Here is a 14927-nt window from a genome sequence, read left to right on the forward strand (position 1 = left end):
GTAATTAAATCACTATTTCATTTAATAATGCATCTTGAATACTTTCTCAACATTTTTTTAATATAAGATTTGAAGGAATTTCCTGACCTTTGAATTACATTAACATATTTTATGTAAAAAATTCAATCTTCCGTTTGGCGAAATCAGTCCACGAATTTTCCAGCTCACATATACTACTTATGGTATACTTTTTTTCGTCAATTTGATAATTTAATGAATTTAAATGGACAGTTTTACTTAAAAATAACGTGGTATATACCCCGCATATTGAATCTAACCCCTTTGGGTCAGTTTATATCACATATATTATGTTTGAGTTAAATAGCATATTTTTATTAAAGTTAACATTTCGCTGAAAAAAATAATATTGACACTAAAAAAATCTATGATCAATTACATAAGTTAATAAGATACCAAATAATAATCGAATAATGAAAGTTGAATTCTTTCGCAACATTTTTATACTTTCGCAACATGTTGCAACAGAGTATACTTTTGTTCACCAAACGGTTGTTTGCATCACCTAAAACTAATCGAGATATATATATGTAGATTTCTATATCATATATTTCTTCCAATATTTGGTGATAATCAGTGGATAAGTATATTTTCTCAGCCATCATGTTGAACTTATTACAAAATATACCAGACAACAATGTAAAAAAGTTTCCTAGAGTGCTGAACTTTGTATAGAGCAAAAATATATTTCTAGAAAAAATCGAAATAAATATTAGTAGTGGAGTATCAAAAGGGCTTAAGACCCTTTTTATGTGGTTGTAGATAAACTGCGACCCTATCGGTTTAAGTGCTACTGTCTATTATTTCAGTTTTACGTCACTTTTTAATATGACGGTCATGAGGTGAATTGTAAACTCAAGAAAATTACATTTTTACCCAGCGCCGTTGGCAACTAATGAAAGGTTTAGATATTAAGAGAGAAAGAAGAAAATATACATACCTGCTCTACATATGTGTATACCATACTTAATTATATGTAAGTTATTGTTAATTTAGCCTTGATGGGTAGACCCTACAAAATAGGTACCATAGATCCCCCTGTTTTAGAAAGCGTTTAACAAAAGCAATTTACGGAGGGGTTTTCCGAGCACTTAATTTCAATACAATGATATAATATAAACTACTAATTTCTAAAATATACATATAACTAAATATTATGTATTATAATGTTAGTGAATAGCTAAGTAATATATAGGTATACAAAAGTACGTAAGCTGTACCAACATGTTGCAAAAGTATAATAAATATCAGTACACTGTGTTTGTAGTTTTAGTTACACTAGATGTCTTTACCAGCAAAGTGCTTTATTCAAACAAATTTTAGTGTATTAGTTATATAGTGTTTAAAGTATTATTATATACAGTGAAGAGCAAATGAGTATAGGACTTTAGAGTAAATAAGAAATACTCGAGGTCATAAATCTCGGCGCGAAGACCCCGAGGTTCGATCTGTTGAGCAAGTTTTAAATACTGTTCAACATATTGTAGAACAAGGCGGCAAGATCCACAAATTCGCTCTGAAGAGCAAATAAGAAATACTCGAGGTCATAGATCTCGTCGAGAACATCCCGAGGTTCGAACTGTTGAGCAAGTAGTAAATACTGTTAAACATAGAACAAGGCGGCAAGATCCCCAAATTCGCTCTGAAGAGCAAATAACAAATACTCGAGATCATAGATCTCGTCGAGAAAATCCTGAGGTACGTTATGATGAACAAAGTAGGAACACTAGGGATCATAGAGAACTTCGTGCAAGAAATCCTGAGTATAGGACTTTAGAGCGCATTCATGATCAAATTCAAAGGGAACATGCAAGAAGAAATCCTGAAATAAGGAGAGAGAAGCGTGATAGAGAAACACAATGTCGACAGCTTACTAGGCAGTCCCAACGAATCCGATTAACGATAGAAAATAACGTTATAGAAACTGATAATAGTGACAATTTAACAGATTTTAAAAACATTTATTTCCAAAATATAAATAAGGGCCCTACTGAAATATGTATTTGCTGCGGTGGCTTATGGTTTTCACACCAAGTTCGCAAATTAAATTTCGAAAATATTACGCAAGGTCACCCGAATGCTGCATTCGCCTTCTTTTTCTTGCAAAAATTTCCTTCAGAAGATGGAAATTACAATTTTTGTGCTACTTGAAAAATGCGACTGTTAAAAAGAACGTTCCAAAAATATGTTTAGCTAACGGTCTAGACTTTTCTGAAATACCGGATTGTTTGAAAGGTTTAACCCCAATTGAAGAGCGTCTCATAATGCCTAGATTACCTTTTATGACAATCCGTCCGTTAGGATATCAAGTTCAGAGTTTGCTCAAAAATGCTTTTGTTAATATACCAATTTCTGTTAACAATATTGTGACATCTCTACCAAAGTCCTTTGATTAGGCTCATGTTATACAAATTCACTTAAGAAGGCGTTTGGAATACAATCATGATTACGTGATCGATACCATATACCCCGAAAAGATTATGGAAGTTTTGTAGTTCTTAGTGAATACCCCTCTGTATCGTGAGCACAATAAACATATTAATGAAAACTGGATTTCAGAATTTATTAACCAAGAAGAAGTTCCGTTAGTTGCATCTGCAGAGGATTCCCGATTGGTTCAATCTTTTCATGCGGCACAAACTTCTCATGAAAACCCCTAAGGTAATAATATTCCCACGAGTCTTTTACCATCAGAGCTAACTCCAGGCGGTCAAGAAACTCTTTTGGACAATTTTCCTGTAGAAAACTTAGACTATAACCGTTCAGTTATAGCGCCAGGTGAAGGACAAAAACCAATTGACATAATTCAAGATAATAATTCAGAAGAGTTGTCATTTGGAACAATATACGTTGGGCAGAAACGTACATGCTCTGAAACGTATAGCAAGATAATACGTTCTGAAATTCGCCGTTTTGACAGAAGAGCGTGTACCATTAGAAAGTTGTTCTATGATTACAAAAAATTAGAACTGCTACAAATTAAGAATAGTACATCCATTTGCTTTAGAAAGTTTTCAGGTCGCAACCGAGTTACGGCCCAAAATCTATTAAACGAAAACTTTATTCAAAACTTGATTTAACACGGTGATGGTTTGAAAGGCGTTAGATCCTCACCTGCGCACTGGAAAGCTGAGAAGTAAAAGGCAATCGCTATGATTCGCCAATTTGGGCTTCCAACCTTCTTTATCACTTTAACGGCTGCAGAATCTCAGTGGGTTGAGCTTTTGGTCATCCTCTCTAAAACTGTTGATTCTAAAGATATTTCGGAAGAGGAAGCCAACAGTTTAACAACCCAAGATAGATATCGCTTAATTCGGTCAGACGCGGTTACTTGTGCTAGATATTTTGACTACCGCTATCGACAAATTCTTAAGATTTTTAAAGATAACGCAGGCATTTTTGGAGAGCATTTTGTTACAAATTTCTACTGGAGAGTGGAGTTTCAACAGAGAGGTTCCCCGCATGTACATGGCATGTATTGGTTTAATAATGCTCCCAGAAACAACCTTCAAGATCGGCAGATATTCCCTGATGTCATTAGTATTTTGACAATTATATTTCTACAGATGGTTCGATCAGCCACTTAGAAAATTATTTGGGTTATCAAAAGCATAACCACAGGCGGTCTTGTACTAGAGAAATAAGAGGACAACAGTTTTGTCATTATGACTACAGAAGACATTTCTAATTTAAACGACTTTGAACACTTCCTGTCTGATAGTAGAATAAATATGTCTTTTGATGACTATTTGTTAGCTCTTAGGTCAAGTTTAACAAAACCCAAAATTTTTCTAAAAAGAAAATTACAGGATCGTTTTATAAACGCTTATAATCCTCTGATTTTGGAACTCCATAGAACCAATATGGATATCCAATATATACTAGATGCATATGCTTGCTGTTCATTTTTATTATATAATTAATTATATTAACAAGTTTAACAGGGGAATTTTTAGGCTCTTAAATGCACAAGAACCAGTATTTTGTTGCATTGGGCTACATCTTTCGGAAGCAAGTAATGCAGAAATATTTATAAATACCTCTCGACCTGAGGAACGTGTTCGAATGGTGAAACCTAGAGCGGAACTTTCCTTCGGGTTCGACTGAAATATTCGTAGCCGGTATTTTAGGCCGTTATGTTCAAAGATCCGATCAGTTAGAAACTCTTTGTTTAGCTGATTTTGCATCTAGGTATAATTTTTTTAAATCTATTAGAAGAGCACAAGACAGTGATCCTGAAGAAGAAGAGAGGGAAGAGGGAGAGGATAATTTACTAGAAACGGGGTTGCCATGCCTCTTAAAGACGGTAGCGGTTTTGTGAAAAAACGTACCAAACCTTGTGTTATTCGGTATAGAAGGTTTAACCCAGATTTGGCCAGAGTTGAGTATTTCCGCCAAATGGTAATGCTTTACTATTCATGGCAGAATGAACAGCAAGATCTCATTGAAAACGATAATGAGCAGACTTGCATAACACATCGTATTATAATTGAGAAAAATCAAAGAAAATATGATGTTTTTGAGCAAAAAGAACTTGAAAATGTTCTTGAAAGTCTTTATAATGAAATAGACTTTGAGGAAGGTGCTCTAAATGAGCTACCTATCGTGGAAAATGAGTTCAGAGTGTTGGCACTTCCAGAAATAAATCCAAATATTAATTTGCTGGACTTGCATGGTGAATATTCAACAGATAATGGCACTGAATCTGATTGCAATATTATACTTATTAAACTACCCCCTTTAATTCCAGTTGAGGAACTATTTTCTTTAGCTCAAAGTCTAAATACTAAGCAAAGTACCTATTTGACACATTTGATGCACCAGCTAAAAACAAATCGCCCATTTTATGAGTTCATTGGCGACGGTGCAGGTGTAGGAAAGAGTCGCTTGATATCTGCAATATATCAGGGTTTTAACCATCGTTACAATTCTACACCTGGATACAATTCAAGTTCCTTAAAAGTTCTTCTTTGCGCACCTACGGGTAAAGCAGCATTCGGAATAGGTGGAATGACCCTTCATTCAATATTCTCTTTACCTGTTAATTAGTTGAATAGAGAGTTGAGGCCACTTAGCAATGGCACAGTTAATTCATTGTATTCCAGACTTATCGATTTAAAATTAATCATAATTGTTGTAATATCGATGGTAGGTGCTCGTATGTTTAGCTCTGTTGATGTGAGATTAAAACAAATTTTCAAAGCAGACAGCCCTTCGGTGGTATACCGATCATCGTGTTTGGTGATTTGAAGCAACTCTCACCTGTTAGAGATAGGTGGATATTCTCTCCTAATCCCAATGATGCATACAGCACTTTAGTTGGTTCCCCTTTGTGGGAATTATTGAAATACATTGAATTAACAGAAATAATGAGAGAACGGGAGGATCAGGCCTTTGCAATTGCATTAAACCATATGACATCTGGTACTATGACAAATGAGGGCATATCACTCATTGAAACTCGAGTAGTTAATTTCGAAGAAGCTCCCGATGATGCCATACATTTATTTTGGTCCAATGAAGAGACAAGTAATTTCAATGCCCTTAAGCTCAGTCGAATCCCAACTGAAGCTATCCTTTCAACTGCAAAAGACTCAGTTAAAGGAATTGGTATAAGTGAAAATGATAATATTTTGGAAAGAGTTAAACTTTTCAAAACTTCTGAAATGCAGGGACTTCTGCCCTATGAATTGACACTAAAAACCTCCGCCAAATGTGAATATAAACACGTGTGATGGCTTGGTTAATGGGGCAGCTGGACAACTTATGCAAATTGATTTGCATTGTTTTTTATTTGTTTTCTGTTTGATAGCACGATCAAAAAAGCCTCATCCTTTAGAAAGTTCTTGGACAACAATTGAAAAAGTTCTAAAATCTTTTCAATATATAGTCGAGCTACTTCTGCAGGAGGTCTATCCATCATAGGAAATTTTATTCCTGCTAATAAATTTTCTGAATCGGATCCTGTATTTAGGGAACTGAGGGAATTGAACACAAATAAAGCTCTGACAACAAGTTTCAATTTTATGATTTCCCGAACATCAGAACATCAAATTTCCCGCTCACATTAATGATATAAAGCGACTGTTTGATGCTATCTTCAGATATGTTATATTTTGTAGAAGCTTGGAGTTATCCTTGCGAAAGTTTTGATATACCAGGATTTACTCCAATTAACGAGCTGAGGATTGATAGCACGGAAACAAGCAACATAAATAAACGGGGCATTATAATATATGCAAATCATAGTATTGCTTGCTCTATAGAATCAAAGGCTGTAAAGAAAATTTATTCAGGCCGCAAAGTTTTAGAAGCGGTTTTGTTTAAATGTTTCAATATTAAAATTCTGGTTCTATATAGAAATTCAGCTTTCTCTGTCAGACATTTAATTGGACAGGAAGTCCTTACTTCTGAGTTAGGCAATCAAAATGTGCTAATTGTTGGAGATTTTAACATTTGTTTAATGTCTACAGGGACTGTAATAAGAAATCTGCTCCAAGAAAAAAACTTTAGTTCCCTGTTTGGTGCAGAATATTCAACTACACCTGCCGGTACACAAAATGATTGGGCATTTTCAAACATGTATCCTTCCCGTGTTAATGCAATTACTTTTGAGACAGTACACAGCTATCATGACAGTATTTGTGTCTCTATTTCGAACTAAAGTTTTCAGACTTAGTGCAATAGTTCTTCATTTTTTTTCCAAATATAATCGAATTAGAATGGTATAGTAATTTTGACAGTAGTTTTTAAGACAATTTTATAAAAAATATGTAAATAATCTAATTAAGAAAATTTAAATTATATGCATAATTTCTTATTATATATGATATAATATTATTGTATAAATATATGATAGAAATTAAATAGTATAAGGTGAAAAGAAATATAATTTGGATATATGTATAAGAATCTCTATAAAAATTTATGTGTAATATTGTAAATATTATATACAAATTAATATAATAATAAATTTGTTAATATTTATTATTTTTAAGCTAAACATGTATAATAATATCGATATAATAAATAAAAAATGTTATTCACTGTCCAAAAACGATTTCTTTTCATACTTCTCAATACAGTTGTAATGCATTCTATATAAAATCAATTATAAGCGTATACAAAAAACACAAGAACGAATTCTAATGGTTTAAGTAAGTTTAGTTTACAAATTGCTCTAATTATCTTCACTGTGAATGTAAATAACTAAAGCAACAGTTCCTACTTCTAATAATTAAAATATATAAAGAAATCTCAAACGAGTATACCATTTAACTTTGTGAGAGTATAAAATGTTCGGTTACATTCGAACTTAGCCCTTCCTTGCTTGTTTTTATATAAAGTTTTCCTTAAAACTTAAGGTATTTTCTCTAATTTGATCCTTGCAAGTTGCAACAATATAAAATGTTCGGTTACACCCGAACTTAACACTTCCTTACTTGTTTGGAAGTATTTTTATACTCTTGCAACATGTTGCTACTGTATAATAGTTTTGTTCACCTAACGGTTGATTGTATCACCTAAATATAATCGGGTTATATAGCGATAGGTTTATATACATATATGTATAAATGATCGGGATGACGAGACGAGTTGAATTCCGATTGACTGTCTGTCTGTCCGCCCGTCCGTCTTTCTGTCTGTCTGTGTTAATATTATGCGCGTTAAATAAATGCGCGAATATATCAAATTCTTGACCGTTTCCATCTTTATCTATCATTTTGCACACATTGAGCAGATGGGTCCCATTCATGACTATTTTTAGTTAAATAGCAAATGAGGAAGTACGCAATTTTAAGCGAACAAATCTTAAGATTAACTTTCATTCAAAATACATCTGATAAAAATATTGCCTACCAACCAAACTACCAAAGGCCAATGAAACTACCAATTTTGGTCCGGTCGGACCAAAACGACAACGCTGATATACATTCACTACAAGAACAGTGACAGCTGAAAAATTTAAGTGTGAGTTTGCATCTCTCTTTAACACATGGCTATTCGCAATTGATACGCAATATATCTATACTGCTCACTTTCATGCGTTTTTCTAAGTCATTGCTGACTTATTGTATTGCATGGAAGAAATAATAACATAAAAAAAATAATAATTATGAGCATATTGTAACGGATTTTTCGATAAATCGTCTACCTTGCAACTCACTCTTGAGTTCGATCATTGGATTTTTAAATAAATATCTTAATTTAATGCTATACACTTATCTTTACTTCTAATTTCAACAGCTTAACACTTATTGCTCGCTATTCGAGTTTACAACTTCTTGCTTATAGCTTAATTGTCCTATACACGCCAACACTCTAATTAGAACTGTGTTTGTTGCCCAGTCCGGCATCCCTTATATAGTAAAGCTTTAACAAAAGTTCGCTACTAGAACATTCTGGCAACTACGAATTCGCTGTCTAGTTGCTTCTGGCAGTTTATCGTCGATTCTATTTTGTTCTGGTATGCGTGTTCGCCACACTACCCTGCACCTAAGTCTGATCATCTCGATTAGACATATTTGCGATACCAAACGCTGCAAGACGTTCCAGATGAACCACCGTCATTTTATTCCCTGAAGGGCCCTTCAATGGTCTGTATGCGATACACTACATTGTTGAGTCGTTTAATAACCTGGTATGGTCATTCCCGATAACACTTTAATTTGGAGACAACCCTTTCTTTCGTTGTGGGTTATATAACAATACACAATCGCCTTCAATTAAACCCTAAGAGTTCAGTGCCTTGTCGTATTTTGATTTCATTTTATCGCTCATAATTTTGGTGCGCTGTCTCGCCATAGCATATACATTCCTTATCTCATCTTCTAGGATGCTTTTGACTTCCTTAGCATTCCTTCCTCTGTTGGCGTTAATTTCAAATTTCAAATCAATCGGAAGTCGAAGATAATTAAAAAAATTACCCTTGGAGGAGTCTGCCCCGTTGTTTCATGCACAGGAGACCGATAAGCCATCAGGAACAAAGATTTATGGGTATCCCAATCTTTTTGCACAATTTTTTGTCCACAATTTTTCTCAAATATTCTTCCAAAGTTCGATTAAACCGTTCCACCATGCCATCGGAATGCGGATGTAGTGCAGTTGTACGGGTTTTCCGGATATCCAGTTTCTGACATATCTCCTGTATCAGAGCTGATTCTAAATTCCTCCTTTGGTCAGAATGTAATTCTATTGGAAGACCATATCTCGATAACCAATTGTTAATGAATATATACGCTACTGTTCCTGAAATAGTCCATGACTACCAAAAGATGTTTGTTTCCTAATTTACTGATAGGAAATGGTCCAGCTATATCCATGGCAGTACGCCCAAACGGCGCACCTGAATTCTACTGCTTCATCTGACCATGATTCTTGCACCTCGGTCCTTTAGCAGCAATAAACTCGACACAATAGGAGGGAAGGTTGGAGGGGGGGTTTTCTGCAAGGAGCTCTCCGTGAGTCTTACCTTCAGGCTACCGGACCACTGTATGGTTTTTCGGGCGTAAGTGGCTGCTATCAAGGTGGTGGTAGAAGTACTGCTACATAGTGCAGCCTCGTTTGTAGAAGTGAGCATCCACTCTGATAGTAGGGGGGCAATACTAGCTCAGAGCGCGCCAACCGTGCAATCAAAGCTAGTCAAGGAGTGTCTGTCCTCACTAGAGGTAGCATCTGGCTATTTCAATATCAGGCTCGTTTGGGTGCCTGGTCACAGCAGAATCGTTGAAAACTGCAAAGTCTATGAGCTAGCCAATGGGGGCACCCTTGCCCCGCTCACATCGGAATGGGATCGAGTTGGATCTCTGTTAACGTCTTGCGTTCTAGCTGTGGATCAATGGATCTCGCATGCACTTAGTTGACGCTGGTCGACGACCAACTCCTGTGCGACCGCGAGATCCTTCTGGCCAAGAGTAGAGCGCAAGAGGTCGGGGGAACTTCTCGCAAAGTTCATCTCGCCGCCATGGTAGGAGTTCTCACTGGACACTGTCCAATGGGCACTCATGCGGTTCGGCTTAAAGTACTACCCGATGCTAGTTGCCAAAGTTGCATGGAAAAGGGCGAGGTGGAATCATCCCTGCACTTTCTCCTCCACTGTCCGGCTTTCGCTAGGCTGAGATTGAAATATCTCGGCAATCACACTTTTGGCGGACCTGAATACTTAGCCGAAATGGATATTGGCCGTCTTAACAAGTTTGTTGTAAGCACAAAGAGTTTCGTCGACTTGTAAGGGTCTTTTAATCCAGATTATAGGAGTTTTTTAGGTATCACAACGGACCGGCGTTTCAAGCTGTCAAGCCTTTGCGACTGGGCCTTCTGCAGCTATTTCTTCTCCCCCTGGATGTTTATTCATCTCCAATCCTCGTATTACACTTTTCAAATCTGAATCTTTTTGCTGACATTTCCATAGCTCCTCAGGATCCCAGTCTGATGTTATTGTCAATAATCGAATATCTATAATGTCTTCTTTGGCCTCAGCTTTAGAGCAATGTCTGCATTCCAAATTACCAGGACGCCGGGACATGGCATCAGGTTTCCATGACTACTAACTTTGCGATGTTCTATAGAGAAATCGGTACTTTGGAGTCTCTCAATACACCGCGCCAACTGACCTTCTGGGTTCCTGAATTGTAGAAGCCAAATTAATGCTGCATGATCTGTCTTCACACGAAATCGCTGGCCGTAAATGTACTTATACAAAGGTTTGATGCACTTCACCAACGCCAGTAATTCCCTCCGAGTAACACAATAATTTCTCTCTGGCTTGCTTATTGTCTGGCTGTAATACTCAACCACTTTCTCATGCCCATTACTTGTGATAGAACGCCTCCTACTGCAAATCCACTATCATCCGTATCCAAAATAAACGCTGATCCTGGGACCGGGTATGCTAACATTGGCGCAGTACTAAACCGTTTCTTCGGAGTTTGAAAAGGCACTTCTTGTTCTTTATTCCATTCAAAAACGCTGTTCTTTTTCGTGGGTTTATGGAGGCTACTAGCTACGCTGACAAAATTTGCAACGAATCGTCTATAATAGGTACACAGTCCAAGGAAACTCCCCAATTCATGTAAACTTTTAGGAGTGGGCCAATCATTTACTGCCTTTAATTTTTTCATTAGCTGTGCAAATGTCCTCCGTTGTCACTTTGTGTCCTAAGTAGCTTACTTCCTTTTTGAAAAGGGAGCACTTTCTTAGGTTCAGCTTTAGACCAGCACCAGCTATCCGTTGGAAAACCTCTTCCAAATTCATAAGGTTTTCATCGAAGCTTTTACCCAACACGATGATATCGTCGAGGTATACTCAACAGGTCTTCCAGTGTAATCCTTTTAGTACCTGGTCCATAAGTATCTCAAAAGTAGCAGGAGCGTTACATAATCCAAAGAGCATTACGGTAAATTGCCATAGACCATCTCCAACGTTGAAAGCTGTCTTTTCTTTGTCTTCTTTGTTTACCTCAACTTGCCAATAACCTCATTTCAAATTAAGTGTTGAAAACCATTTTATGGCTGATAACGAGTCCAGCGTGCCATCGATTCTAGGTAGTGGATAATAGTCTTTCTTCATTACATCATTCAACCTTCGATAGTCCACACAAAATCTCATGTTGCCATCTTTCTTCTTCACAAGTGCTACAGGTGAGCTCCATGGACTCTCTGATGGTTCGATTGCGCCGCTTTCGGTCATTTCACGTATGGTCTGGCTTACAACTTCACGTTTTGCTAAAGGAACGCTTCGGATTGGTCTTGCATCAGCTGTGTGTCAATAAAATGTTTCACGTCTTTGGTTCTTCCTATCTTCTATTTTGATGGTTTGCTGTAGTTCTTCGGTACATGCGTTTATTTCGCTGGATATCTCGTTTTCGTCCTTGAAATCTTCCTCAAACCCTATTTCGAAATTTATCACGGCTTCTATACTTGACTCTGGCCTAATATAGCTCCTTTGGAGAGTTTGATTGGTAACTTGCACACATTAAGTACTCTTACTGGAACCCGTTTATCTTGTCTTGTCATAGTCAGGGTTTCGCCTATAAGTAAGTTTGGTGGGCTCAACAATCCACCACTTGTTGGTTCCATAGGTTCCATCTTTTTCTGCCCAAATAACTGCCTCTGAATTTGGTGCAATCTGCCGACTCTCTGTTGTTATCACTCGTCTAACTTTGTATTTATTATCGTAACCAAACAAAAGTGGCACTTCCATATTTCTATAGGTAATAATCCTGTTCTTCATGTCAATTTTGATTCCTTGATTCGCTAGAAAGTCTACTTCAATTATTACTTTGTCGACGATATCTGCCACTATGAAATTGTGTAACACGGCTGCCTTTCCAACAACGTTCTCGCACATTACTTTTCCGAGAACTTGGGTCCCCGTATTCGCAGTCAGTATGCGCTTTTTGCCTTCTACACATCCACTAATGGTAACTTTACTCGTATTCCTGCTTATTTGAGAGATGGAGATTACAGGACATTTGCTTGCGGGAGCCAGCCGTGTCCATTTCGGATGGCCCTCTTTAATTTAACGAAGTTTTGGATTTGACATTTGCTTGATCTTCCTTAACTTTGCGTTTACGTCGAACTGGATTGTTGGACTGGTGAAACTGGTTGCGTGCAATGTGATTACTTTTTCAGCAGTTGAAGCATTTAACCACATCATCATTTGTTTTTGTTGTAAATTTTTTCAAGTAATTGGTTCACCCAAGTGTGTTCTTCTATTTCTACTTTATGAGGTATAAATTCTTGATTGCTAAGCAGAGACGGTTTCCTCAAACGTATAATTAGGACATGCTAATGCAGCGAAGCGTATAGTGTTAACTCGTTTTCCATTGACGAAGGTCTAAATTTTCGTGGCCTCGATGTATTCCACAGATTAATGTGCATAAGCTAAGTGAGTTTATGTAGAACAAAAAAAAAGAAAGGAGAGTTATCAAACGATAAGAATCTCCTTTGTTGACGGACTTCCAGGTTTCAGTAGTGGGGCCACTCATCCGACTTTCCACACATCAGGTATTTGAAGAGCAGTCAGCGACAGGTTGAAGACCTTGATGAGATAGCTTACTCCCGTCAAGCCTAGGTGTTATAGCAGCAGCATGTTAGCACGTTTATTCCATCAGTGCCAATGGATTTAGACAATTGTGAATGACACTCTAAACCTCCCCATAGATAAAAGTAAGTGGCGCGCAGTCTTTTGCATTTGGCGCAGCCGTCGGTAACACATCGTTTGGTCTTGTCTGCCGAAGAGTGCATTGTGAATCGCCGTCTGAAATAGCTCGCGTACTTCTTCCTGTCCGAGGAGGCATGACCATTGAATTTCAACCCGGTCGTCATGTCTTTCTGGATTAGACAAGGCCTTGACAGTAGTCCAAAGCTTACACCGGTAGAGAAGTTGCAGGACTTCAAGTGCTCTATTAATTTTGCCCGCTTATGTTGATTTACCTTTTGCCGAATCTCCAAATTAAGATCCATTATTCAGTGATCACAGGGATCGGCATGGGTTAAGGTATCGCGCTCGTTTGCTAATATAGCTGCTTCGGCTGAGAAATTAGGGCGGAGTTACGCGACTCTTCCAGCCAGTATGAAGAGAGCCGTAGCAGCAGTGATCACCTTGCGGAATTGATGCTCTCCAAAGATGACGTCCGTAGGAATGGGTAGTGCGTTGAAGGTTCTCTTGGTAAATTCTGTGTTAGCTTTGTTAAAGATAATAGAGGTGCGGTTGTCCACAGAAATAAATTCGGGAGGTTTCTCAATCGAGATAATTATGGGCAGGTTATGCTATTTATCAGACCACCGCTGGCGATGGTAATATCTAGCAAGCTATTGTATTACAGGTGCCCATAATCCTGGTTGGGGCTTCGTCATCTTACGATCGGTTGAAAGGCAGGAGTGCCAAAGAACGTGGTGCGCGTTAAAGTCACCTAGCATCAAACGGTTTTCACCACGAAGTAGCGCACCTATGTTCGCGTGATATCCTGTTGGGCAACATATAACTTGAATGACTATATTAAATATCTCGAGCTCCACATCGCCTGACCGGACAGCTATACCCTGACATTCAAGGGTAGTGTCTCTGCGGAACGCAGCTATCGATGCGCGTTCCGGGCTCATTGGGGGTTGGTCAGACTGGGAGTCATGCTGCCTATGTGAGCTCCTTAGGGACGTGGAGGTCCTTACTTGGCCACTCGACTGGAGTGGCGGCGCAGTGCGCGGCAGGTCGCATAGCCATTGAGGCAGTTGTCAAAGTAGTGCGTTGGCAGCATGCGGCCACGTAACTCGTGGTCCACTCCCTATGGGTCTTAGGGCCTGAGCAGATCTTAATATTGCTCCATCCCTTGCATGTGTTGCACCTAACCGAGTCGGATTTTGGATGGAGCCTTTTAGAGCAAATGCAGCAGAAGAATTTGTCGGGGCCCGGGTTGGACTCAATGCCAGCCCGGGTCAAGAGAATACGGAGCAACCTTGCTGCTGGGCGTTGCTCTAATGCCGACAAACTTAAACTAACACTTACCGATCCAAACAGGGTTAGATCGCCGAAATAACAGACCTTGGCCGGATAAATTCCGGGCCAATTACGGTAACGTAGAACCTGCTGTTGTGGGTTAACCGGTTAACCGAATGGTCGAATCCGGTTATACCGGTAAAGGCAGTTTTCTCAATTTCTTGTTAGCAACCATCTGTCAGTTAAGTTTTGGTTAGCTCAACCGAAAGAAGAAGTCTTTAAAAAACATGTAGAAGCCTAGCACGTTACTTAAAATTCTCAATGATTAACCAATCTTCAAATCAATGCATTTTTTCTAGTTTTATTAAGATTTTACTTTCCATTTGTCACAGCAAAATGTAAAATTTGGGAAAACTTTAGTATACGGTCCCATGCTTTCGGGAATAAAATGGGTATGTGTGGATAGAGCAGAT

At 38.0% G+C, this 14927-nt stretch overlaps 1 protein-coding gene across 1 annotated transcript in view; it reads right to left on the bottom strand.

Annotated features, from left to right (window-relative positions):
• Positions 1 to 14927, bottom strand: part of SMC3 (structural maintenance of chromosomes 3) — a 97726-nt gene that overhangs the window by 16129 nt on the left and 66670 nt on the right. The window lies entirely within an intron of this gene.

This window comes from Bactrocera oleae, chromosome 5 (genome assembly GCF_042242935.1).
Source record: "Bactrocera oleae isolate idBacOlea1 chromosome 5, idBacOlea1, whole genome shotgun sequence".
Taxonomy (NCBI): domain Eukaryota; kingdom Metazoa; phylum Arthropoda; class Insecta; order Diptera; family Tephritidae; genus Bactrocera; species Bactrocera oleae.